Below are 27,863 nucleotides of genomic sequence, written 5' to 3' on the forward strand. Positions count from 1 at the left end.
TTTACAATGTTTTTTACCTTATTCATTTAAAATATGTTATGTTGTTTTCATGCTACATCAGCCAGTCTTTGCCAAACCTCTGCTTCCCATGGTGCTGTCTGCTAGCTGGGTCAGTTTATTGTTCACTCAGATATCTGGGTTACCCATAGCCAGTGGAGAGATCTGGAAATGGTCCTTTTTGCGTGTAAAGAAGAAATGCAAAAGCTGCTGTTGATTAGTTCACATTCTGACTGGGCTTTTTTATACCCAGCTTGATATGTTGAATATTCTTAGCATGATTCATTCAGTAAAATAGCAATTTAATGTACAAGGGCATGTTGAAGCAGGCAGAAACATTTCAGGGAAACACAGATTTAACCAGAGGATTTAAATACCAACATACAGAAAATCATCTGGCTTTGTCTGAATGAGAAATACTTTTACAGGCCAAGCTTCCCAAAAGGCAAAGAAAGGAGGTAGGAATCCAAACCACACCAATTTTTTTCAAACCTTATTTTAAAATCTTATCCTGGAATTTGACTCTCAGATTAGACTAATGGATCAGATCCAAACATGCATAAGGGAGCATATCCTCAATGTGGAATCATGGAAAAACAGGGAAAGAAAATACCTCATGATCTGGTTTATCCACCTGCTCCAGGCAGGATGACCTATACCTATTTCATTTGTGATGCATATATATCTAATGTGTTTTTAAAGACCTTCAAAGACAGAAACTCCAATATTTCACTATCTGCACTGTTAGAAAGCCTTTCCCCACTCTTTAACCTACATCTTTCTTCCTGTAGTGCAAGACCAAAACATCCTATCAAATAAAACATGGGCTCTTTGGAAAGACTATTTCTGTCTTTTTTATAGCTTGATTCTATCCCCTGCATACTTGAAGATTATCCCTGCATTGCCCTAATTTTTTTCTTCTAAAAGCTGAACCATGTAACTCGCTTAGCTCTTACCTCCTTGGTCATATTCAAGACCTCTAATTATGCTCAATGCTCCTCTTCGGGCTCTTTCCAACTGGGCCACATCCTCTTGAACTGCAATGCCAGAGGTGTCCAGCTGAGGTTTTTCCATGCTAAAAATAGCAGAAAATTACTGTATATATCAAGAGGGCTACATTCTTCCTCATGCATTTTGGTATTCAGCATTGCACTCCATCTTTTTCATAAGAGTGTGACTTTGTTGACTCATTCAAATCCCAGGAGAAAACCTTTCCCAACTTGCTGAGTTCCCTCCTTCCTTTTTATGTCCCACTTATCCTAACTGCCCACCTCATAAAGCAACCTTTCTTTGACAGGATCAATTCAGATCTTAATTAGTAACTTCCAATTGACTGATTATTTAAGAAGATTTGGCTCCTGTAGAGCTTGCTCATCTGTCAGTGTGATGCTGTTGAAGAGAACAGTCACCAATTATAGAAATGAACCCCTAGGTTTCCTTTCAGCCTGTGCAATTTGTTCAAAAAGAACAAAACAAAAACATCAGAGCATAACAATGACCTTAAATAGACTATATAAGGCATCAGCCAGTCCTGCTGTTTTATAAGTATGATTGGCTTGTAAGGTTTCAGAGAAGCTGACTTAGGGTATTTGGGAAATTAGCATGATGCTAGACACATGTAATTATCACTCTTAATTTGGCAAATTTAATTATCAGCTGTAAACGCAGAAACTGATTTTTACTGCAAAAGCCTTGCTATTCAATTCTCCTGCTAATTAGTCTGCAAAGAGTTATTTTTTTCAGCATATGCTGTATTTAAGACTGATATTCACATTATCAGTTATTGTGCTTGTAGTGGATGGCACGGAGTATGCAAAACAGAATCCCAGACTGGTTTGGGTTGGAAGTGACCTTAAAGCTCATCCAGTTCCAACCCTCTGCCACAGGCAAGAACACCTACCACTAGACCAGGCTGCTTCAAGTCCTGTCCAACCTGGCCTCGAACACTTCCAGGGATGGGGCAGCCACAGCTTCTCTGGGTAACCTGTGCCAGTGCCACAAGGTAACAAGGAAGAACTTCTGCTTAATGTCTAATCTCAGTCTTCCCTCTTCCAGTTTAAAGCCACTCCCCCTTGTACTGTCCCTACATGACCTTGTACTCACCATGCTCTACAAACAGCACGGTGAGTACACCATGCGCTGTATAAAGAGCATGGTGCAGAGAGAGCAGTCCTTCTTAGGAGAGTGAAGCTGGGACATGTTGGCTGCATGTTAGTATCGATATCATGGCTGAATCAAAACTGCATAAGTTGTTATGACCACCATGGGTGCTATTACAAATGCAAGTTCTCACTACCAGAACATAACAACTGAATTTCTATATATACGCCCTAGAGTATATAGCTATATAGATATGTTTTCTACTTTCCAAATGCAGTGCATTCCCAAAACGTACTCTAAAATAATATAAACGTTATAAAATCAGGCACTTGGAAGCTATAAACTGCATGAAGTTTGTCTGGGAAGACTGGAGAAGGTGACCTTGTGCTCATACATAATAAAAGCAGTCTTTTTTTTTTCCTGCAGAACCTCTCTCCATTTCATGGTGGACATATCTGGAGCTGTTGAATGCAACAATTTTTTCATTCAATTTTTACACCGCACACAGTACAAATCATGGGTGAAAAATATTATTAATTTCCTCAAGGATATTTCTGGTGTGCATTCACCATAAGATCACAGACAAAGATTTCGACAGCATTCTGACACAGGTCACTCCGGCACTACTGCTGCTTCTGGGCAGGGGTTGCCCTGAGTACACACGGCATCAAGTAAAGGACCAGAGAGACTCCAAATCCTCGCTGCAAGTCTTCATATTTTGTATCTGGAGTTTCCAAAGTAAAAGTCATGAATAGTGCTAACCAGGATGGAGTTGGACTAGCACAGCCTTCCTGCATTATGCTGAAGAAAGCTGAGCTCTGCCTGCTGGGGTGTGTGGTGCTCAGTATGTGCACAACCCCAGGACTGCGCACAGCAGATAGTGGTCAGGGCAGCTGCACTGGGGTCAAGGGACCAGGCACAAAGACTTTGAACACAGCTTGGAATGTTCCACACAGTGGAGGCTCATGAACCTTTTTCTTTTCTCTAAAGCATGCATGTTCCCTCCTTATGAGAATATCCCCTGTGTACCCCAGCTTCCAGAAGCTTGCAGAAGCTGTACTTACCTTCCAGAAACCAAGGTTTGTTATCAAGCTTAAAACAAGCCGCGTGCTCCAGCCAGTTTTGAGCTACCTCTCACATTTGTTGACCTATTGCTTCTCAGTAGATTCCAACTGACCTTGCACTGAGCTGGAATTTCAACTCAGTTGTCCCTTTTATGTTCACAAGTTAAGCAGGCTTTTACCAAGCACTTACAGACACTCCCAGGCCCCTGCCCAGCATCATGTGTGTGCCACTGCTGGAGTCCTTAGCAACACTCTCCAGGCAGGATTAGATAAGATTTTGCCCACCTCGCCCTTTTCCTTTGTTAATGACTTTAAGACCTTGTCTCTACTTGAAAGATATGCTTATAAAACAATGCTGTGCATGAGATGGAGCTTAGGGCAGTGCCCAAAATAAAGTTATAATAGGAAAACCCTTTTTCTCTTACCAATGTAACCATGTTTACAAGCATGGTTAAAACATCCTGAGAATCAAGCCCCTGGACCAACATAATTCAACTAACGTTTCAGTTGATCACACTTGTGAGCCCAAGCTGTGAAACCCAGAGAGAAATCTACATAATCATTTGTCTCATTTACATTTACAAAGGCTTGCATCCTGTAAGACAATTTCTTACAGAGCTTGCAAGGTCACTACTGAGTTGACTGATGAGCTATGATCCAATTGAAAAACTTACAGCCTATTCCTTCCCACTCTACACAAGCTTTATACAATTAGGATTAAACGTTTTCCAAGTCACACTTCCAAATTACAGTTACCAGCCCATTCTGACTTCTTGGAGACCCATAAAAGTTTAGGAAGACCAAAACAGTGTGGGGGGAGGGTATTTTATTAGAACACTTTTCAGTAGAACTGTCAGCAAAGGGAGTTTCAACAGTGCAGCTCTTAAAGTGACTGCAGTATCTGTAAAAAATCAAGTCACATACTTCATTTTGAGGTGATAGCTTCAAAATTAGCGAAGTACTTTCATGTTAGTATTAAGCCACCCACAGTGAGAGGAATATGACTCTACACTCCAACGAGTCCCTAGAGTTATTCATGCTCCAGAGGTACCTATTACCTTATATGGCACTCCATACAGTGGCATCTTGCAGCTTCAAAGTGCCTGGTAAAACTGAGTCACAGGAGCCAGAAACAAATGGGAAGCCTGCAGCTAACAGAGAGCTAAACACCATCCATGGAATTTGGATGTCAGGGCTGCTGGGCCATATTATTTTCTAATGCAACCAGTGTTTTCCTGCTCTCTTCTATTTCTTAGAATGGTTTGGGTTGGAAGAGACCTTAAGGCTCATCCAGTTCCACCCCCTGCCACAGGCAGGGACACCTTCCACTACACCAGGTTGCTCCAAGCTCCATCTAACTTGGCCTTAAATATTTCCAGGTATATTTGCACATGCCTCAGCATGAGTGAAACGGTGGACAACGTATACTGCCCATTGTGTAGCACATTTCTACAAGCATTTTCCTGGGTTTGGTTTGCAACATATACATTGAAAATACGAGTATTCAGACGGTTTAATTAGAAATGTGGCTTTTAAAAGGAACTTCCCACTTCTGGTGGCTCTATTTTTGATTCAGAAGTTATGTGCAGAGCTCTAAGTCTTGAATATTTTGCTTTTGTTGTATTTATTTTTCTTTCCTCCAAGATATCCTGCTGTCTTATTATAGGTCATTCTGACCAGACTCATTATAGCACAGTAAATGTATGAACATCAGAGCTGGACATTTTGTTATTTATTTATTCTTTTAATTTGCCACCAGGAGGTGCAACTGATCTTCTCACCAGCACCACTTCAGTCCTCATAATCACCAGCTGTACTCCAAGGCAGAAATGGCTTGCTTTATTCTTTTACTAGTATTTTGCTCCTTATTGCTATCCCTTTCTTCTTGCTGGCCATGAGGTCCCTCGAAGCCATGCGATTTGCAGCCTGCTTTTGAATCAGCATTAAGGATGGGCAGGGGTTCTGTCCCATTGCATGCATGTTCGAACTCAAATGTAAATTTAGCCCTTGCGAGAACCGGCAGCTGAACTGAAGCCAAATCTGACAGGAGGTATTTCTTCCACGCAGAAGCAGCCAAATATGTAAGATATAATCACAGGGTGATGGCAGGCTCTCAAGATTAGGTGGTCTCACTGGACTTCTAGTGAAGATAGCAGAATTTTCAGCAGATTTAGCTAGTTCCACACTTCTAGCTGCAGAATCTGATAGCAACAGCTCGGATCTGAATTCGGGAAGGTCCCTAACACTAACATGTTTCCAAACAATTTTCTCTCTACTCTTCATATACACACAAACATGTTATCAAAGGGCAGCATAATGGTGCTGCAGTGTGACTGCAACACCACATGTGCGAGACACTCAGCACTACTGAAACAGCCAGCTCCAGTACCCTCAGGAAATACAGTATCTGCAGTGCTAACCTGTGCCCCATCCCATCTGAGCAGCCTCACCACTAACCTCCACTGCCTTTTCTCCCTAGGAAAGTGTGCAGGGTTACCTGGATAGCCTCTCTGCTTCAGGAGTAAAGTAGCAGAAAGTGAGAAAACAGACCACACTTCATCCTCTCTCCATGACCAAGACAGCACCATACCTTGCTCTGCCCAGCAGAACTGTTGTGCTTGTACTCCCCAATAAGGAGGAGGTCCAAAGTCTCAGGGTCTTGCAAACCACATTCTGCAGCCTCTAGGGTCAGATCCTGGTCTCTTCATGAGACCAGGTCGCTACAGAGTGCTCTCTTAGCCAACTCTTCCCATTTACAGTCATCACAACCTGTTAAGCTGTTTTGAAGTGCTTATTATTACAATATAGCAAGGCATCATTGCACTACCTTCTTTTGTTATCAGCATGATGAAAGGCATACCCATCAATAAGACACACATTAATGCCTTCAACATAAAAATGCAAATGCATGTAGGGGTTTTATTGATTTCCAGTGGATCAGCCTTTAAACTTTGACTCTTTTAGAGCCAAGTATGAGTATAAACTTTTGTGAGTTTCGATCATGTTTGGAAATTTGAGTGTGTGGTTGAAGGAAAAAAAAATTAGAGAGGTCAGAAGTTTATATGTATTTATATAGAGAACACAGGATTAGCTTAAGACTGCAAGGTTTTAGTTTGTGCAGCGTTATTTTTACTTTCTTTTTTAACTAATATTCTGAAAGTCAGGTGCATATTGTCTCTACAGTTTAGGAACTGGCCAAGCAAGCCAACATTTAAAATTTCTCTTTCTTTGCTTCTCTCAAAAACACCAAAATGAAAAATCCAGGGAAGGTTCTAGTTCTAGGTCAAAATGTGCAGAAGAATTTACTTGGATTAAAATTACACTTCTAAAACTATATCAACAGCAATTCAGCAGTCTGCTAATGGTTGTGCACCTATCAGCCAAGTCTCAGCCTTGCAGTCAGCAATCTGGTCTTTGTTTTTGAACATGGCATAGGTTCCGTGTCAAATATCGGGATATGCTCATAATCAACAAGAAAATACAATTCAGAAAATGCTAAGGAGAAAATCAGCTCAGTGTGTCTAAACAAGTACACCTCCAATACTGTCAACTAGCACTCTATTAAACATGCAATGGATCTAGAAACTGTCAGCCACTAATTACTTCCATCTTAGTCTCATCTACCATGTATGGTTGTCCTTTCCTTCTAACACAGGAATAACTTGCTGACACACCAAAAGAATTGTTTGCCAGACAGTAAGAAAACAGAGGTGACCAAGTAGGAGAAGGTTCACACAGCTGCCTTTTAGAGAAGGCTACAGCAGGCCCTAATCTGAGGAAAGAAAGAACAGTCAGATACTGTTGGACATGGAGAAGAGGGAGGTGAAGTCAAGGTGAGGTAGAAAATGAAGGTTCATAGTTTGGTATTCAGGAGGAGAAAGAAGTGAAAATGGAGAGAGAGAACAAAGGAGAAGAAAATAAATCAAACATCACCCAGAACCTCTCCAGACTGCGGCAGATGTGAAAACTGTGGAAGCAGGGAACAAAGAGGGATCAAGGAGCTCTAGGGCTGTATGGTGTGAGCAGCCCAGAGATGCAGCAGCACAGGGGATGCTGAGGCTTCATCTGCTTCACTTATCTGCTTCAATTGACAAGGCCAAGGACAAACTAGAAAACTGGAAACTGACAAAAAGCACAACTCCTTCCTCATTAATGGACAAAAGCATTGGCACCAAAGCATGCCTCTCATTATCTCCATAGTTATTTTAGCAGTATATCTTGAGTTATCGAAAGGAAAGCATGACTGCATTGTCAAGAACAAAGGAATCTAAATTGTTATTTGCACTCTCCAGCAGATTGGAAGTACAAAATTGCAGGGTTTTGTTTGTTTTTTTGTTTGGGGTTGGTTTGGGTTTTTTTTTTGTCTTCTAAATGTGGCCTCTAATTGGAGGCAAAAAAAATAATTTTGTAGTGCTAAAATTATTTTCTAGTGCTGAGATTACCATCTAGTGCTCATCTAGGAGGGGATTAAATAGGCTCTGAAAAACAGATAATTAGAAGGGTATGTTGCAGTTTGAGGTTCTGTTTCTTTTTTATCCAAGTTTTACAGCCATACTGTGAATGGGAACATCAGGCTTTTGTTACCCAGTGAGCTATATTTTGAGACCGCTAAAATCAACAGGATTTTCCTCATAGACTCCAAGTTTAAATCACATAAGCACATTGGGGTATTTAATTATTATACATGAGTTGCAGAACAATGCAAGCATCATTAAGTAGCACATAAATCAGTTTAATGGATGTCTCTTTTCTCCTTCTTTTTGCTTGTTTCAAGGGCATTGTGGAAGCTCCCTAGCCAAAAGGTACAGAAGCAATACAGGAAGGTGAGTGGGACACAACCACTGCCTGACCCATAGCTAGGGCAGCCATAGTAATGGAAGTGCTACAGCTGAGAAAGTGTGGAGAGAATAAAGTCTAGCAAGAATTGTGATGGTCAGTGAGGACAAATACAACACAAACATATATTCTTTTTTACTAGAAGAATGGAACAATGTCAAGATTCATCCTTCTAATTCTGGGGTAGATCTGCTCATTTACCCAACTATATGTAATACACCAGGGACATTTTTTAGCATCCCAAAAAGAAACTTGAACTTGTAACGAGAGCCAAGGCTAAGCCTTATATTAGCATAGAAGAAATGAAACTGCAATGTGCCTGCAGAGCCATTTTCTCTTGCCCTCTAATCCTAATGCAGACCTTTGCCTGTAGTTGAGCTGAGGAAGCACACCTACCCAAAAGGCCATATGCAACCCAAGCAGCATTTAAAATAATGATTTACTTGCAAAAGAAACTCTTTTCCAGACCAAAACCCAAATAAAACCTTGTAAACCCAGTAGCTATGCACTCTGGGAAAAGACAGCTGCAATATGACTTCAACCACTTGTAACTGTACAGATAAAGCTAGGAAACATTTAGAAAAATGTTTTGCTGGAAAAATATCTAAATGTTTAAAGAAGTTGGTGACCACAATGATGGGTGCAGTTTAAAAACCAAAATGGAATACAATAGAATGCATTTGGTTCTCTTTATAACAGCATGTTTCTAATCACCAGCATTAGAGTCAAACTAAACATTTCAAACCACACCATCAAAGACAATAAAATTGTAAATGCTAATGTGTCCTGCCCAGCAGACTGTATTAGTGCTTTATGCCCACCTTGTCAGTTGCCACACCAACTTTCTTGTTACCAGCACCTTCTACTTGTTTTAAACTTTTGTTTTAAACACTATTTTTAAAATCACTCAGCAACTCACATTTAGATAACTGCTCAGATTACCTAAAGGATTTTGTTCTTATTAGAGTACTCAGTGAAAAAGCCAGCTCTTCTGAAGCTAACATCAGATAACTCCTTCTGAAATATCATTTGAGAAAATTAAATCTGAACATTCTGTGCCTAATCAGCATTGTTAAAGAAGAGGCAATTTAGCTGTTTCATGGTATTCCCACCTTTCTTATCTTTTCTTCAGTACGTAGCTGGAGAGGAGCATGATGAATACCAATGGCTGGCTCTACGTGCCTGTCTGATTTTCTCATTAAGAAAAATAGAGTGGAACAGCTCTTATTCTGAGGGGAAGATGAAAAACAAAGCTGCTGCTGTCCAATAGGCTGGCAGTCTGTCTGCCTGCAAAAGCTACTAATTCATACATCATTTACATGTTGCACATTAACAATTTTTGCTGTTAGCATGAAGTTATAAATAATGCCACGTGTAGAGAGAGCATGCAGGGAATTCTGATAGGCAGCTAGCAAAGATTCGTCTTGTTGGGTCTCATTAGTGAGGGCCATAAAGACAGTGAGTGAAAATGAGTCAGACGGAAATTTTATTAGAGCCTGCCATGTTTTCAGTGTTCAATTCAACGATTTTTCACTAAAGCCAGGGAGGAGAGACTGCAGATGAGGCCTCCAGAGGTCAGTCAGAAACAATTCCTGGCTCTTCCCCAAACTCCCTGTGTGATCTTGTCTAAGAGATTTCATTTTTCCCTACCTCAACCCTCTGCCAGGCTGGAAAATGCACCCAAAGTCTCTCTTGGCAGAGCAAAGGTACTGCACTTAGGTAGAATTAATTAGCTGCACAAACTCAAAACAGGGTGGTTAGCCAGGGTTTTTTCAAACAGATCTTGGAGGTTGTAACAGATCACCAGCTGAGCATGAATCAGCCATGTAATCTGTTATAAATATAAACCATCTATCTATTCTGCTTCTTAAAAACTGGCAAAAAAAAAGCATGACCCAAAACTTCATCTCTAAATATCTTTTTGCCTTAACTCCAGTTAATTTGAAAATGGTAGAACTAACTCTGAATTAATTTGACTATTGTCTCACATGAGATTTATCATTAAAAAAAAAAAAAATCGAAGAAAACCAGTTCATTCCTAATATACATACATTTCAACTACTATTTTGACTCATCTTGCATATGCAAGGTGACGCCATCATCAGAATTGGTCACTCCACAGGTTACTGCCAAAAGTAATCTTCTCGGTTCAGGTCTGTTAATGATGTATTTGCTCTTTCCAGCCTAACTTCATGTGCATGTAGAGGCACATCACATAACTGAAGCAAAAATGATTCAATAAAACACAAGAGTAGTCATGGAACATTCAGGGGCTGTACTTTCCCCCCACAGATATTACTCGTCGCTTCTATTTAGTTCAGTGCATCATTATTAAATTGACACGAAAGCCCCACTAGGCAAGAATAAAATTTAACCAATGTTTCATTGGCTATAGTCTCAGATACACTCTTATGCCTGGTGGCAAAGGATATGATTCACTGCTATTCTCATCTTCTAGTATTCTGTACTGCAAGTCGATGTCTACCCAAGAAATTAACAATATCAAAGTCCACCTCTGCTTCAGCCTAAATCTTACTTAGGGGAATTGAATCCCACTAGATTTCAAAACTGGCTCACCATACAGATTTTCTAAGTAATACAATATGACACAGTCACCCACAATCACTGAATGAAGGACAATAAGCAAATAGTGTGCTGCTACACAATAGTTTCCCAGATATTAAGTTGGCCTACACATATTTAGCTACTTTCCCATATCATGTGGAAGATGCTACAAATTATCTCTTTTTTTTTCCTCATGCTTACTGATATTTGATATTTTAAGGCTTGGCTCCTAAATACATTATTAATTCAACTTTCAATAAGAAAAAGCAATATTTTCCTATCCTAAAGGATGCAAAGGAATCACTATAAAGCAGCATTGCACATCACATTAAGTACAAAAGTAGCCTAAGAAATTATAAGAAAGATGCTTTTCTACTAAACCAATAAAGATATGTTGAGAGAAGACCAAAGTATTTAAAGCTTTTTTATACACTAAAATTCAAAAGAAAAAACACAATTAAATAGCAAATGTAGATAATACTAAGAGGCAAGAACATGGAAAGAACAGGTTAGAGAGTACTTAGGCAAGTTAAACACTTAACTCAGGATAAGATACACAGAAACCTGAGGAAGACTTGGGAAATCTCAGAGTCCCCTAGAAATTGTTTATCTATGGAAATCTAAGAAAGGTTAATAACATACCAGAAAACTGCAGAAGGGTGAAAATGGTGATTATTCTCACAAAGGATCAAAAAAACCTCAGCAGCTGAGAATTTGCAGGCCTGAGAGAATACTTCATTTACCAAAGAAACCAACGGCATGTATAATTAAACAATCTATTTGCAAGCACTGAAAAGAGCTGCATGAGTGGCAGTCAGCATGAAGCTATGCTAAGAGCAAATAATACCAAACTATTCTAGTTTGGTATGGTACCAGGTCTTGTGGGTACACATAAGAGAATAATCACACAGTTGTACTGTAGTACTACTTTTAGTATTTTCTTGTAATTACACCAACCAACCATGTCTTTCCCAGATTAAAATGTAATAGGTCAGGTACAAACTGGTAGGAAAAGAGATTACTTCTCAAAGTTTAATGTAAGTGTAAACTAGGATTCTGCCAGGGATTGCTATACATGTGACTATATGATTAGGAGCACATAGCCAAGAGTCAGGACAGTGGAAGAATGAGGTTATTAACTGATAAATGACATGAAGATAGATAAGGAGGGTCATCCAAAAAGTTGGAGGGCAGACTGTAAAGAAGAGGATGCTGCTCCATAAGGACAAGTGCAAGGTACTATCTGTCCATGGGAATAAATGGTTTTATTAATAACAACTATGGGCTGGATAAAGGGACACAGTAATGCCACCAGCCTGAGTCAGTGGGCCATCCCCTGGGAGAGGTGAATGTCACACTGGGATGTATAATCAGTATACAATCCATTGGGCTCAGGTGGGAAGTGTCACTTCCAGCCTACTCAGAGCTTAATGCCTAATTTCAGGATGCTGAATTTCAGCAAAGAAGAGGAGTTACTGGAACTAGATGAAAGTTGGATGAGAATGAGGGCATAACTTGGACTGCTTAGCTTGTAGATGAGAGTTCAGGAAGTGGGTAAAATACTAAATAAAGGATGCTTCAGGAAGGAAAGGAAATCTATTCTCAAGATGTGTGATGAATGAAAGTCATGGGGATTATATTTCATCACAGAGAACTCAAGAATTAAGAAAATTGAGAAAAAAAAAAGTCTTATAGAAGTCAAGAATGTATCAGACTACACTGTTCATCATTGCAGATGTCTGAGGATAAGCGGGAAAACATCTGTGGGGACTTTCATAAACATGGACTGTCTGGCCTTGCATTGGGGAAGAAATTACAGGATCTGTCAAGGTCCCATTTAGCCTTGTCTTTCTGTGGCATTCAACATTTGAACAAGAAACCCAAAACAAACCAAAGACAAAACAAGAACTCAAAACTTCTAGTTCTGTAAATCTCAAGTTAGGGGTGATATAATTCACCTTCTTATGCACTGAGTTGGATAGTGGATGTCTAGGTATGCAAGGAAACAAAAAGGCAGATACAAAACCCAACAGGACATTTCTTTGTAGAACAGTGACATTTTTCTGCTGCAGTGGTAAGCCACCACAAAAAGAATAAAAAGCCTTCATATTGGCCCTCCAAATTCCTGGAGACAATCCTAACAGCTTGACTACCTCAACTCCCCTTCAAAACTATCTCCTACAGAGACAGGTCTGCCTTGCCTCAACTCCACTGGCATATTTTGGTGGCTGGCTGTAAGTTGGAGTGGGGCTTGGTAAGGACATCCTAAACCATTTCTGTGACCAGTGAGCTAAACCAGTTCTCACTGGAAAGCAAGAAGCAGCAACTGGCAGCCTCCTTCAGCCACCTTTTAGGACAAACACAGCTGGAAAAGGTGTTTGAAGGCATCTTTTCCTCCAGATATGAATTATTCATCAACAGGGCATTACTGGATTCCTGAGGTCTTCACACTGAGAACAGTGTCCTGGCTGGGAAGCAGGCCTCCACCCACAAGCAGCAGAAGCAATGATTTATAATTTCTTCAGCAAACTAGCCTGGGAGAAGAAAAGGAAAGAAAAAAAAACAAACCCAGCAACAAAACCAAGGCAGGAAAGCAGTCCTGAAAGACAGGAGACACAAGGAGTGAGCAAGACAGACAAGAACAGCAAACCAAAGGAGGGAAGACAGCAAGGTAATGTGAAGTGGAAAGTCAAGGAGAAAACAAATAATGTGTTTTTACTAAAGCTGTTAATTCACTCCTCACATCTCCCACTCAAGTCATCCACCACAACATAAACTAAATAGAACTTTGAGCAGCTGCCTGCCTGCCACTGTAAATGAGCCTTCTGTATACGGAGCACTGCTCCAACACGCTGGCATCCTAAGAGGAAAAAACCTCAGCTGCAAAAATAAACAAATCAGGTACCAAGACTCTCCTCCCTACATTTTTTTCCCCAAAGAATGTGTGCTACTAAATATTAACCCCTTCTTGCTTGTTAAATAAGCTCAGTATTTTTTTGCTTAAAGTACACACAACCAGTACACAGTGTGCTCTACAGCACAGTACAAAGCTTTACTGAGCACCAAATCCAGGCTCATGTAAAATTTTTCCTCCATATCAGAGAGGGCATGAGGCCCCAACTCCCACTCTCAGATATGATGAGCAAATACCCATGGACCTAAGATGCTCCAAGAAAACCATGGTTTTTGATCCATCCTGCAGTCTTTTTTTATGACCCTACGCAGTTATGGCTTCCCATCTTTTGCTGAAGCCCTTGCTTTAGTGATAAAGTGATCAGTGTTTATGTAACATGTTGGGCACTGGGAGAAAATGATATGATGGATCATACACACATTACGTCTTGGTTTGGCAGCTCACTGATTCATGTGATCAAGTACTGGAATCTACCAGGGGTCTCAATTTTATGCTTGTGGCTAGAATGGAGGTGCTAAGGGATCACAGAATCACAGAATCCTAAGGGTTGGAAGGGACCTCAAAAGATCATCTAGTCCAACCCTCCTGTAAGAGCAGGGTAACCTAGAGTACATCACACAGGATCTTGTCCAGGCGGGCCTTGAATATCTCCAACATGGGAGACTCCCCAACACCCCTGGGCAACCTGTTCCAGTGATCTGTCACTCTCACAGTAAAGAAGCTTTTCCTGATGTTCACATGGAACCTCCTATGCTCCAGTTTACACCCATTGCCCCTTGTCCTGTCACTGGACATCACTGAAAAAACCTAGCTCCATCATCCTGACACTCACCCTTTACATATTTGTAAACATTGATGAGGTCACCCCTCAGTCTCCTTTTCTCCAAGCTAAAGAGTCCCAGCTCCCTCAGTCTTTCCTCATAAGAGTTCCATTCCCTTAATCATCTTTGTAGCTCTGTGCTGGACTCTCTCCAGCAGGTCCCTGTCCTTCTTGAACTGTGGGGCCCAGAACTGGACACAATATTCCAGATGCAGCCTCACCAAGGCAGAGTAGAGGGGGAGGAGAACCTCTCTTGACCTACTAACCACACCCTTTCTAATGCACCCTAGGATGCCGTTGGCCTTCTTGGCCACAAGGGCACATTGCTGGCTCATGGTCATCCTCCTATCCACCAGGACCCCAGGTCCCTTTCCCCTTCACTACTGTCCAGCAGGTCAGCCCCCAACCTGTACTGGTACATGGGGTTGTTCTTCCCCAGATGCAAGACTCTACACTTGCCCTTGTTGAATTTCATCAAGTTCCTCTGCGCCCAACTCTCCAGCCTGTCCAGGTCTCGCTGAATGGCAACACAGCCCTCTGGTGTGTCAGCCACTCCTCCCTGTTTAGTGTCATCAGCAAACTTGCTGAGGGTACATTCAGTTCCCTCATCCAGGTCGTTGATAAAAATATTAAACAGCACTGGTCCCAGCACCGACCCCTGAGGGACTCCACTAGTCACAGACCTCCAGCTAGATTCTGCCCCATTGACCACAACTCTCTGCCTTCTTCCTTTCAACCAGTTCTTGATCCACCTCACTACCTGATCATCAAGCCCACACTTCCTTAGCTTATCTGTGAGGATGCTGTGGGAGACAGTATCAAATGCCTTACTGAAATCAAGAAAAAACACATCTACCATTCTACCATCATCCATCCACCTAGTTACTTGCTCATAGGAGGCTATAAGGTTGGTCAAACATGACTTCCCCTTAGTAAAGCCATGTTGGCTGCTCTTAATGACCCCCTCATCCTTGATATGTCCAGAGATGGTGTCAAGGATAAGTTGTTCCATCACCTTTCCAGGGATGGAGGTAAGGCTGACTGGTCTATAATTACCCAGGTCCTCCTTCTTGCCCTTCTTATAGACGGGCATGACATTTGCCATTCTCCAATCCTCAGGCACCTCACCTGTTTCCCACGACTTACCAAAGATGATGGAGAGTGGCTCAGCAATGACCTCCGCCAGCTCCCTCAGCACCCGCGGGTGTATTCCATCCAGACCCATCGATTTATAGATGCCCAGATTACTTAACTGATCCCTAACCCAATCCTCATCTACCAAAGCAAACACCTCCTTTATCCTGACTCCTTCCGGGGCTATAGGAATCTGGGTCCCCCAGGGAGAGTCTGCAGGAGTAAAGACAGAGGCAAAGAAGGCATTCAACACCTCTGCCTTCTTTATATCCTCTGTCTCCAAGGCACCCACCTCATTCAGCAGTGGGCCTACACTGCTTCTTGTGTTAGTTTTATTCGCTATGTATTTGAAGAAGCCCTTTCTATTGTCCTTGACCCAACTTGCCAGATTAAGTTCCAAGGAGGCCTTAGCTGTCCTAACTGTTTCCCTACATCCTCTAACAGCTGTCCTATATTCCTCCCAAGTGGCCAGCCCCTCCTTCCATAATCCATAGATTCTCTTTTTCCGTATGAGTTTGCCCAGCAGTTCCTTGTTTAACCATGCTGGTCTCCTGGCTCCCCTACTTGACTTCCTACTCATTGGGACACTCTGATCCTGAGCTTTGAAGAAGTGGTCCTTGAATGCTGACCAACTATCTTGAGCCCCTTTACCACCTAGTAGCCTTTGCCATGATACTTCCCTTAGCAATTGATTGAAGAAGCCAAAGTTTGCCCTTCGGAAATCCTGAAATGTGGCCTTGCTAGGTATTCTATTCCTCCCACACAAGATCCTAAACTCCACCATCTCATGGTCACTGCAGCCCAGGCTGCCATTGGCCGTCCCTACCTCAACCAGACCCTCCTTGTTGGTGAGTACCAGATCCAGCAGCGCTCCTCTCCTAGTTGGTTCATCCACCATTTGCATTAAGGAGTTATCATCAATGCACTGGAGGAACCTCCTAGACTGTGAATGATTGGCTGTGTAAGTCTTCCAGCAGATATCGGGGTAGTTAAAATCCCCCATAAGGACCAAGGCATGTAGTCGTGAGGCTCCTTTCAATTGCCTGTAGAAAGCCTCATCAACTCCTTCGTCCTGACCAGGAGGTCTACAATAGACCCCCACAACTGTGCCACCCGTACCAGCCTGTCCCTTAATTCGCACCCACAGACTTTCCACTTGGTCCTCATCTGCCCCTGGACAGAACTCAATACATTCTAGTCGCTCTTTCACATAAAGAGCAACTCCACCACCTGGCTTTGCTGATCTATCTTTCCTAAAAAGGACATAGCCATCCATAACCACATTCCAGTCATGTGAGCTGTCCCACCATGTCTCTGTAACTGCCACCAGGTCATAACCTTTAGACCGCACACAGACTTCTAACTCCTCCTGTTTATTCCCCATGCTGCGTGCACTGGTGTACAGGCATTTCAGGGAGCGAGCAGGGATGTTGCCACTTAGAAAGCCGTGACTTGGTGCTTCGGATTTTGAATGGAACATGCTGGCACAGTGGCTTTTGCAAGCCATGTGAGAGAAAACAAAGAAAACCGAAAAGTGTTGGGGTGCCAGTCTCAGCCTGTTGTTGAGCTTCCTGTGACTTAGGACAGTCTTGGTTTGTGCCTGGCTTACCACTTGAGCAGCACGGCTCTCAAACATTGACTGCTTATAGGAAGAGAAGTGTCTCTCCCTGCACGTAGATATACAAATAAGGCTTCCAGTTCAACTATATTGTCCAAGACATACTGAAAGTAAAGACACCACAGAAAAAAAGACTTCCTTCTTCTTTCAAAAATCATTGAGCACCATGCCGGAACAATATTGTTCCTTATGTATGACCACATGGCAATAACAGTGTAGGAATACATAGGTCTTCTGGACCTCTGAGCTGCTGTTACAGCAAGGGAGGTTGCACTGCAGCATGTCTGAGCAGTCTGAAAAGGAAGACAGCTTCCCACATGTTTAACAGAGCAACAAAACAGCAGACAAAGTCTAAGAAAAATATGGCAACACTGCTAGCTAGGTCATGAAGCTTGAAGAGGTGCTCTATAGTAAGACAGCAACCTATGTTTCCAGGTAAGAGACTACTGACTACGACCAAGCAGACCCACATTATTTGAGTAGCAACTACCATTCAGAATGTAATGAATAAATTTTGCTTTATGACTTCAAATTATATTTGAACTAGCTGTTTGTTAGTAAGAAAGGCTAGCTAATACCAAGCTCCTATTTTGTACAAACTGGACATGTCCTGTAAAATTCTTCTTAAATTTAAACTCATCTAAACTTTAGGGTAGCTTTAGGGATGTGTAGACAATAGCGTGCATAAAACTAACAAATGCTGAATCAAAGTTAAGTGCAGACCTTTTGCGAGAGCAGACTAAATCAGTGCATAAATACCTATTCTAAGCTTTGGCAACATCGCAGTGAAAAGACATGCAAATTGAAACGTATGATTTAAAGAAGAACCAAAACCACATAGGAAGAGTAAAATAAGGCTTTTGCTAGCTATGAGTATGGCTCAGACTGCCCTAGCAACACTATTTTATGCAATAAGTTAATCACATAGTCCTAAAGGGAAACGCCATCATTAGCAGCATAGTGGGTACCATTGTAGATCTATGTAGTGAGATGCAAATGTAAATTCTGAAGAAACACATAGATTGGCAAAAACAATATGGACCACCTTCCCACGCTGTTTGAGGTGTTCCTTCTTTAGCCCAGGAAACGTTACAGAGCAGGCAAATTGCAGTTTCTCGATTTGTATGGGACCACACAGTCACCTATTTCAGAGGCTGCTGCACAAGCCATTACTTTAGAGACACATAAGTTGTTTCAAAGTTGCAATACTAGAGAACGAAAAAAGGAGAAGACGTGGTGAGATCAAAATGGCTAAAATTCTGGGATCTGCATATTGTTACAAGGATGAAATCCTGACTCCACTCAGATCAGGGTTAATGAAACAGATAGCATGGCATCTAGTCCCATATGCAATTAGGAGGCTACTTTTCTTACCGCTGAGAATCCTGGAGCAGGTTGTTAACAAAGAGCATATTGGATCTAAATCAACTTGTAAACTCCAGTAACTTTCCTGAGGCTAACCTAGCATTGGACCTTCCCATTTCTGTTACGTCACACAGCCTTCTTTGGATAGTCTTAGTTGCATGGGCTTATTTAGACATAGGCTTTTCCTGCTGGGTCTTTGTTTTGCTCTTCCTGCAGGTGATCAGAGTATTTTATGGATGTAAAAAAATCAGCTGCAGGTGGGCTGAAGCAATCACACTCTGCTGAATATTTATTAAAGCATTGCTTTTTCCAAAATACACAGTGCACGCACCATCTACTATATAAAATCCTGTTAAAATAAGAAGGAAGTACAATCACAAACCTTTACAGGTGAGGAAAGCCTTGCTTAGTCTTTGGTTCACCTCCACATGGTAATTGTAGATGCAAACTACTTGTTATTGCAGGGACTTGTGAATAACTGAATAACTCTAAGTACTTTAAATATCCTTTCCCAGTTCTTTACAAACACATGTAGCATTTGGGATGAGGAAGCTGCATATATACAAATGCTCTATTCACCTAACTAAATATTGACCTTAGGCAGGACCCAGTATCAAGCCACAAACTTGCCATGCCCACATCACTCATCATTTTCCTCAGATCTTACTACATTCTTTCTAACACATGTACTGAAGAACTTCAGGAGTGAATGTCTCCTCCTCCATGTTGGTGTAAACTTTCTGATTGATGAAACCTGCCCAGGGCTCTGTAGTGCCTGCACTCCATCTCCCTCTGTCTGAGTGATCCTGCATCTCAAATTGCCTGCTTTTCTTTTGCTGAAGCTCAATGCCCCCCCATTGGAGATTGTTATCTGGCTTATAGAAGAAAACCAAGTGCCTTGAGCGCATGTAGACCTAAACTCCCCCAAAATCCTGTGCTGATTAGAGCAAATACATCATACACAATCTGTGCAACCAGGAGCTAGATGCATTACAATGGCCAGGTACTAAATGGAGCCTGCTATGTTCCCCTCTCCCCTCATAAAGCTGAATGATGTGCTTTTTTATGTCTAGCTCCTTTGTTAAATCAGTAGCTGCATAATTGCCAATGCCTATGTTTGGTTTTGATAATATAACAGGGTCATTGTGATACTGTATTGTACCATCAAGCAGACTGAGCTTGCTCACATGGGAGTTATCACGTAGTAAGTCAATAAAAGCTCTTAAGAACCACATGACTGAACAGGAATTAGCTGAAAAGCCATGTGGATATACGTCTTCTAATTAGAGAAGTAGTCTATTCTTTGGAATCACTTCTCATGCTTTGCAAATGCAGCAAAAGCCTTGAGCCCACAGTGGGAAGGTGGCATCACCATCAAGTAAGAAACTAGGAGCGGAAAAATGACACGCACCTGCATCATGTGTTCCTATACCTTGAAAAGCTGAGGTGGAGTGTGTCTTCCTCCTCCCATCATCCCAAGAGGGAAACAAGTATTCACAGCATAGTCTTCTGGAGAGGATATGTGTACCCTTAAAGGACACCACCAGTTTTGCAAGCTCAGGCTTTGCACCTCCTGCTCTTAATCTGCCAGCTCTGGTTTTGAAACTTTTTCCTCAAGAAAAAAATTAAACTAAATAAAACCATTATTTCTTTTGCTCTGCGTGACCACCATTCTTTTGTTATCTTGCCTGTTAACTAAAACTCCAATATTAACTAAGCTGTAATAGAGTTACTTTGAAACAGACTTTCCACATCATTTATGTCACTGGAGCACTCCTGGGCCAACATGGCATGTAATGTAGAAATATCCCTCCAAGAAAACAGGGGGAGAGAGAAAGAGTCTAAGAATCAAGAATTTCTAAGTATCTTTTAACTAACAAGTGCTTTAGACTCGTAAGAGTTTGGAACAGATAGAAACACACAAGCTCTTGGCTTACACAACAGAGAATGACTCAGTGTGTGCATATGTGTGCATGTGTGTAAATGTAACAGGTACAAAGGTAGTTACAATTTAGGTAAGTGATGGTAAGCGATGAATACAGTAGCATATAAGCTAAATGGCATATTTGGAAACCACTCAAACCAGGCATACTCATTAACTTCAACTCCACTGTCTATGACAAACACTGAAGTCTCAATCTTGTTATTTTAAATGGTTTAGAAACTGATAGTTGTAAGTGTCTGAAACAACAGGGTTCACTGTACACTTCTCAAAGGACGGTGCGGTTATAGTCAGTAAATACCTACAATTTAAATTACAAAACACCCAGTCTCAACTCAGGGTGAGCTGTAAAGGGAAAGGAGAGCATTTGTGTCAACATGTCAACAATTAAGCAATCACCTTCACCTGTTTAAGGTGTTCTCATACTATTTGGAGAGCCCTTGTATCCAGCTATCATAAAGGAGTTGCATACTTTGCTACTGAAGAGTCTTTCTCTGGAGAAGGACTTATCCACTAGCCTCTGGACTCCACTTGCTGTTCCACAAACAATGGAGGAAGAAGCATCCCCAAACCCTTTGCTTGCGGTGCAGCCAGCTCCCCAGCACATCTGGAGCTGCCATTCACAACATCCTTGCTCACAGCTGGCATCCCAAGTGTCTTGAAAATTACTCAGAATTAAATTAAACTGTAAAGCTTGGATAAAACATTATTATCTGATTTGCCAAATTAGTCTTTCTAATGAGCCAATGAAGTTCCCTGCTAGCGCGAATTCTTGAAGACACAAGAACTGCTGCTTCCCAAAATGGGTTTAAGAAACATAGGAACTGATCTTAGTTTTTGGAAGTGAACATGCCAGGCAAGGCAATGCCATCATTATTCTAAACATGCAGTCTGTACATAGGCAGTTAGCTAAGGCATTTTCTCCCAGATGAAAGAGCAATGTTTGCTTTGGAATCAATTTCACAAAGTGCTTGTGAATGCAGACCATGTATTGATGCCAGCGCATATCATGAATCCAGCTCTGTGTGCTCTTAAAACAGCAGAATATAATTTCACATTAAAGGTGTCTACATCTGGTACTGCTCATATGCTCTTTCCCCCCTTCCCATTCAAAATAAAAACAGCAACATAGGAAAAAGTAGGGAAGATTTCAAGAATTGCTGTGAATTACATGAGAAGGAAACTTTCAGTAAGTCTGGAGATTTGCCATGGAGCTTTGCACGCCGATTGCAGCAAATTTGTCCTGGTGGCATAGCGATTTGCGAACAAATTGCATGCAGCGACTGAGAGATTGCTTTGTTTTTAAGAACAGACTTACGGCCTCTTTTGTACCAAACAAGCACAAAACCTCCTAGGAACAACCTGGAGGGTTGCCCTCCAGAGGGGTGTCAAGATCCCTGGGCTTCCCAAAATTCCTCATAAGGGAGGAACTGCTTTAGGACATGCAGAGCAGAGAACTGGAGAGCTTTTTGCTAAAGTTATCTATCCATCTCCCAGTGGAGGGCAACGTTTGCCTAACAACTGTCTCAGGAACTGCAAGAACTGCAAGGAACACAAGACTGACCATATCTAAATCCATGAGGAGACACCATCCTAAGCAAGAAACTTTAATATCAGTTTCTTGATAGTTTGCAGAAACTGTCCTCTGTCTGGGAGAATGTAAAGGGAAATAATTATGAACAAGACAAAAATAAACAGTCACTCTCCCTGATATATATATATGTGCACAGGTACCTGGAAAGCATTAACTGTGTTTTAGCCAAAATATTAATACAGACTTCCTACTGCATTTACAAGAGGAGGACTTTCCTTTTGAAATAAAACATGTTGGTTTTGCCTGCATTTCCTTTGAATTACAAGCATTTTTCTGAAGCCCACTGGTGAGACAATAGCATTCCAGGTCTGGACTCATCAGTGACAACAAAAAGGGAATATCTTGATCCAGTGTTAAAAAAACCCAAATGCCTATCAGTACTTTCCCCCAGCACACTATATTCTTCTTTTTAGTTCTCATTTCTTCAACTACATTTAGTTCATGAGGCCATGCAGTTTAAATAACTTGACAGAATTTTCAACTAACGTTTCCTGATGTCATAAATGTTTACCTCAAATGCAGGTGCTCTTACTCCTTCCCCAGCATACTGGTATAGCCATCCAGTGGGGCTTGTTAGAATTCCCTGAGCACTTTTGCAGTTTGAGAAACTTTATGGATTGCCCTACAGTAAAGTACTCAAAAAAGAAACCATGGAAAATTCATGTTCTAATACTTCTTAATAGAAGTAAAGCTACTGTAAAATTTAAGTATGTGTTTTATATTAGCACATATGATATTGCAAAAACAAAACTTGAAGTACTTCCTACTATGGCCCTGTTTTCTTCAGTTGAGTTTTTCCTGGGTTACGCTAGGAATGTGGCCAACAAAAAATTTGCCCCAGCGAGCCTTAAGCTCCTAAACATTCTGCTTTCAAAATCAGCTAGAAAAAGATAACTTCCTTAAAAGCATCTTGAAGTACTACAGTAGTTTGCGCTGTGTTGGCACAAAGACAGCCAGTAACCTTTTCTTCAATTTCTGTTGTATGCCTAAGAGTGATAGTACTTTGCCTTGCTAACATTCTTACAGATCCCATTGCTGGAGAGAGTTCGAGAAACAGTACTCACACTCACCGCTGGGATCGGGGCAGTCCATTCCAGGAGCAGAGTTGTGCAGCAGTTCCAGCCTACCAGAAGCCATCAATTTATCTAGTTTGCTGTTAGCAGGGAAAAAAAAAAAAAAAAACAAAAAGAAAAAAGAAAACAGGAAAAAAAAGCTAAGCAATATTACTATCAATATGATAGTAGGAAAAAATATCCATAGCTTAATAATATATGCAACCTGTATTCCTTTATACAGTCTGTTGTACTTATTAGTGAGAGCACAGCTTTCAGGAACCTGAATTTGACCTATGCAGTCATAAAAAATGGCCTATCATCACTGGTTTTATTTGCATGCAGGGACAGATTGTAGCTAAAATATACTGGCATAACCTCATTGACTTCAAGGACCTATGCTCACAGGCGTGTACTAAGAATGTGACCCAATGTTTGTTTGGTTTTCAGACCACAATAGTAGTATGGCACAGTCTAGCAATGAAGCCAACCAATTCAGACTCACTTTGCTTTAATGCACATTTTTACATGCTTCCCACAGAGCTGCTGCTTTTTTCAGGCTTTCACTAAGCTAAAAATGCATCTGACTTCCAAACACCTCCTGACTTAGTCAAGTTCGCTCCCATTAGTTAACTTTTTTCTTTTGCACATACATCAACTAATGTTAAACAATGAAGACAACCAAAGCAGAGAATTTTGCTTACAGGTTATTAAATGACCATTAATCTTTTCCTTTAGTTTTGAAGCTCTCCAAATAGTGATGGAGTTGGCTTAAGTCTGGGCATTACACAGTAAGAAATATACATGTGAAAGCTGGAACAGAGAACACGGCCAAAGAGGTCACCGAGCTGGTGCTGCAAATGAGCAGACCTGTTTGCATAACATCGTGGCAGACTCCTGAAAGGCAAAACTCTGTAACTTGCCAGAGCAAACAGGTGATTATACAGCATATAAGAATATATTTCTTTTGCAGAGATTAGCTGAAGAAATATAAAATAATGAGCTCGCTGTTAAAGAACAGATGATGAATGAAAGGTAAACAACAAATGGGAAAATGTGATTAGTCATCTGTCATTTATTTCACCGGACCTGATATTTTTGTTGCCTAAATCAATGGTAAAACTATCCTTAACTGAAGGCAAGAAAGTCTTGAATCCACTGTATGTGCCTCCTTATGTTGTGGCAAGCTTCTAGCTGCACCTGCCAATATGTGCTTTCAAGCACTTGAGCAATTCTTACAGAATTAGCCCAATTTGTCAGAAATGAAGAAAGAGCAAATGCAAAGACAAAGTGGTGTGGTTTGAAATGTCAAAATATGGTCTAATAGTATTTTAAACGTTAAAAACAAAGTTTCTAGGCTGCCTACGATATTTGATACCCCACTCCTATGGTTCTGTTCATTTGTTTATGTAACACAGCTGCAAGCTGCTGAACAGGAATAGCTGCATTTTAATGATGGCGGTAGTAAGCCCAAGCCCATAAACATAGATTGGGGAATTTAGGCTGAGAGAAAGGGAGAGGGCAGATGTTAAAGAGAGAAAGATAGCTTAAAGGCCTCAAGCAAGGATGAATTCTTGGCTCCACTGAAGATTATGGGGGCTTAATCAATTATTTCAACAGGATAAGTATGGTAATTGCGGCTAAAGTGCACTTGGATCTCACACAACAGATTTCAGATGAACATCAGGTATCAGTAGTCCACATACAGTTAATGAACAGTACTTATCCTGAAATTGCCTTAGATTGTACTTAGAAATCATTATCAAATTGCTTAGACTATCAAATTATAAACCCTGTTCCAATACAAAAAGAAGGTAAATCATCTTAATAATCTCTTGAACAATTCACTAGCTATAGCACATTGAGTAGAAAACTGACTGGAAATAATTAATTTTCTGCTAAAATAAAAAAAAAAAATAGCTTCGTCCTTCCTTCATTAAAAGTTTCTATGATCATGCCAGAAACAAATTGCTGGGATTGAGTAGTTATCTCTTCAAATGGTTACCACAAGATCAATGATATTAAAATAAAATCGTTAAATCTTTTATGAGTATGTCCATGTGGTTCAAGAATGAAAGCAAAAGTAATGCAGGGGATATGAAAATATGGACCAAGAGTCAGGTTAGGTAGATTTAAAGGTTACAAAGTTCCTTTTAACTACAAAACACACAGATTTTGCTGTATTCATTACAGGAAGCGATCCTGTATGGGGAATGGTAACCAAAGAGCTGGATATAATACTAAGTTCAACAATGTTTACCTGCTGATCCTATGCCTTAACACCTTTTTCCCTTCAACAGAGTTAACACCTAAGGACAACGTACTTTAAATGGCCTCCTTACAATACTCCATTCAATAACCTATCCATATAGGCAGCTTTCAGATGTTATAAATCTGATCTTGTGGGTAAAGAATACATATACTATTAACTTTTCAAACAAAAGAAGAACTATTAAAATACTGGGATTTATTCCCTGCAAAGACATTTACCACCCAAAACACTGGGAAATGTTAAAATCTTTTCTTTGGTCTGTTTTCCAATCAGTTTTCACATCTCATGAAGTCTGCCTGAATCACACTTCTTTTTACTTTGTGCCAAACTTCTCCACAGACTAAGCCTTCCATTGTGATAGGATTTCTGTGATGCAAAGTGTGTTGTGTGGCCATAATCTGGCATGAAAGACCTGGCTCTTCCAGTGAGCCCAGGCCCTGCAGCAGCAGAAATGAAACAAGGCACTGTGAAGATGACAACAGAGCTCAACAGAGATCAATGAGAAGCAAATCTAAAAGGAAAAGAAATGGCTTAGGTTTACAAATTGATGTTTTCAGAGCTAGCCTGACAAAAAGTATGTGCCTCTTCTTCTCAGCTGCAATTTCTTTTCCAGTAACAAATCCAAAACTTCAGCAAAATAGTTTTAAAACCACTTCATTTCACTTTCCACAAGACAACAGAGCAATACCCCCCAGCTCAAACAAAAGGGCAATGATTTTCCCACTTGAAAATTCAGCTTGAAAGCTGCTCCAAGCACAGAATGTGTCTCACATGAAGCTGTCAGTTTTGTTGGAGTGGATGAGCTGAGTTGTTGCAGTGTTTAGAAAGCAGACAATAAAGGAAGAGGGCAGGATGTGGTAGTTGTTATTCAGTAGGTGGCACTTTTCTCTATGAGGTTCCAGTCTGGCAAGAAGTCCTGGTCAGTCAGACCCCAGACAGCAGATATATTGTCCAAAGGTTCAGAAATGGAAAAGTGTTGGGTTTTTTTCCTGATGCTTTTCACTTGCAGAGTATAAACATATGGTAGATTTCAGCTGGACTAAAATAGACATGCAAGAATTCCATCTGCACAGAGCTGTCTACAGAACTGACCCGCCACTACTGATTTACTGTGGTCAGAGAATACAGCCTTGTGCCCTGCTGCAGCAGGAGGTGCAGGCAGCTGCTTGAGGTGGGTAAATATTGTAGTAAAGCCTTGTGTTTGGCATTTTGACCAAATTCAAATCTGGTCAACGTTACCCTGCCATCCAAAAGTATCTTCAAGGTTTAATTTGGCTGATACTTTCTTCTCTGCATGCTTTGTACATACATCCTCCGTCAACTGCTATTTGTGTGAGAGTGGCTGCTTTCCAGGAATGGAGAAATTGATTTCTGTATGCAATTAAAAGAGAGAGAAAGAGAGAAAAAAAAATCTAACTGGCTTCACGGTTCATCTGACGTTGTTGTTAGAACTCAGAGAGGACACAAAACAATCCCGTGGCCTCCTGAAAACAGTTAATCAGGATTTAGACAACACTATAGTTAGCTTGTTTTAAGAGAAATTTCTCCAAAGGGTTAATTACAGGCCTAGAAAAAAACAAAACAAATCAAAACAAACATGTGGAAGGCATTAAACCTAAATTTTCAACATGAGCAACACTAACAGACCTTTTCTCTAGCCAGGCACAATCCCTGCAATACTACAGATTAGACGGAGCCCCTGGGAAGTATGTGCCTGCAGCTGCTACGCAGATGTGTATATAGAAAATGAAGCAGATTCTTCCAAACACACTGGATGATTCTGGGGCTAGTAAAATTACCACTGATCCAGTGTTAACTGACAACTTTTCTTGTTAAAAATATATTTCATCTTATAGCAAAACACATGCAAAGCTGAAAAATATCCTCCCGTGAATGGGCAACAAATATAATTGTTTTCACTTCAGAGTGATTACCATCTTGTAAATATCAATTTATTGTTAAACATCTTTTCTTGGGAATAAGGAAAGCTGTCCTTGGTGTTTGTTCAGGTGCAAGACCTCTTTCTCAGGAAGCTGGTTAGCATTTATTAGGACACACAAATGTGCATATTCTCCTCCAATTATTTATCTACCATTCAAACACAAACTCAGCTTCTGCTCATGAAAGACGATGGAATAGCCCCAGACAACCCATATGGTTGGCTGATGGTCAAGATCAACTAAGAACCAAGTTGCACACACTACCTTCCTGCTTTGCTATCATGTGACTACATTCTTATCTGCTTTTCCTGCATTTTCTGGCCTCCACATTAATGCATAGTAAAGCTTGGATTCTGCAACAAACACAGAAGCAGAGGTTCTCAACAGAACTTGGAAAAACTAGGCAAACAAACTCAACTGCACTGCAAGGCAACAAGCACTGAGGGCAAACTCCAACTTCAGAGATGGTTAGACAGCTAAACAGACCGTCAGAGATCTGGCCTTGTGCACTTGCTCTTTGGCATGTTTGACAACCACAGCTCTAAGATCTGGGGCCATTAGCTGCCTCCATGTGACCAATAACAAATAAAAACAAAGCAGCCTTGTTCTGCAGCAATGACAGCGCTGGAATGCTGTCCAAGCAAGGCTGA

General features: G+C 40.9%; 1 long non-coding RNA gene across 1 annotated transcript; it reads right to left on the reverse strand.

Annotated features, from left to right (window-relative positions):
• On the reverse strand, positions 1 to 27,863 carry LOC134161421 (uncharacterized). Its single transcript, XR_009963967.1, has 3 exons — positions 19,825 to 27,863; positions 954 to 1,072; positions 1 to 174 (listed from the first exon to the last, which is right to left on the reverse strand). It is a non-coding gene; the product is annotated as an uncharacterized LOC134161421 (long non-coding RNA).

Source organism: Pezoporus occidentalis, unplaced genomic scaffold, assembly GCF_034315485.1.
Source record: "Pezoporus occidentalis ecotype Australia unplaced genomic scaffold, CSIRO_AGI_Poc_V1 ctg173, whole genome shotgun sequence".
Taxonomy (NCBI): Eukaryota; Metazoa; Chordata; class Aves; order Psittaciformes; family Psittacidae; genus Pezoporus; species Pezoporus occidentalis.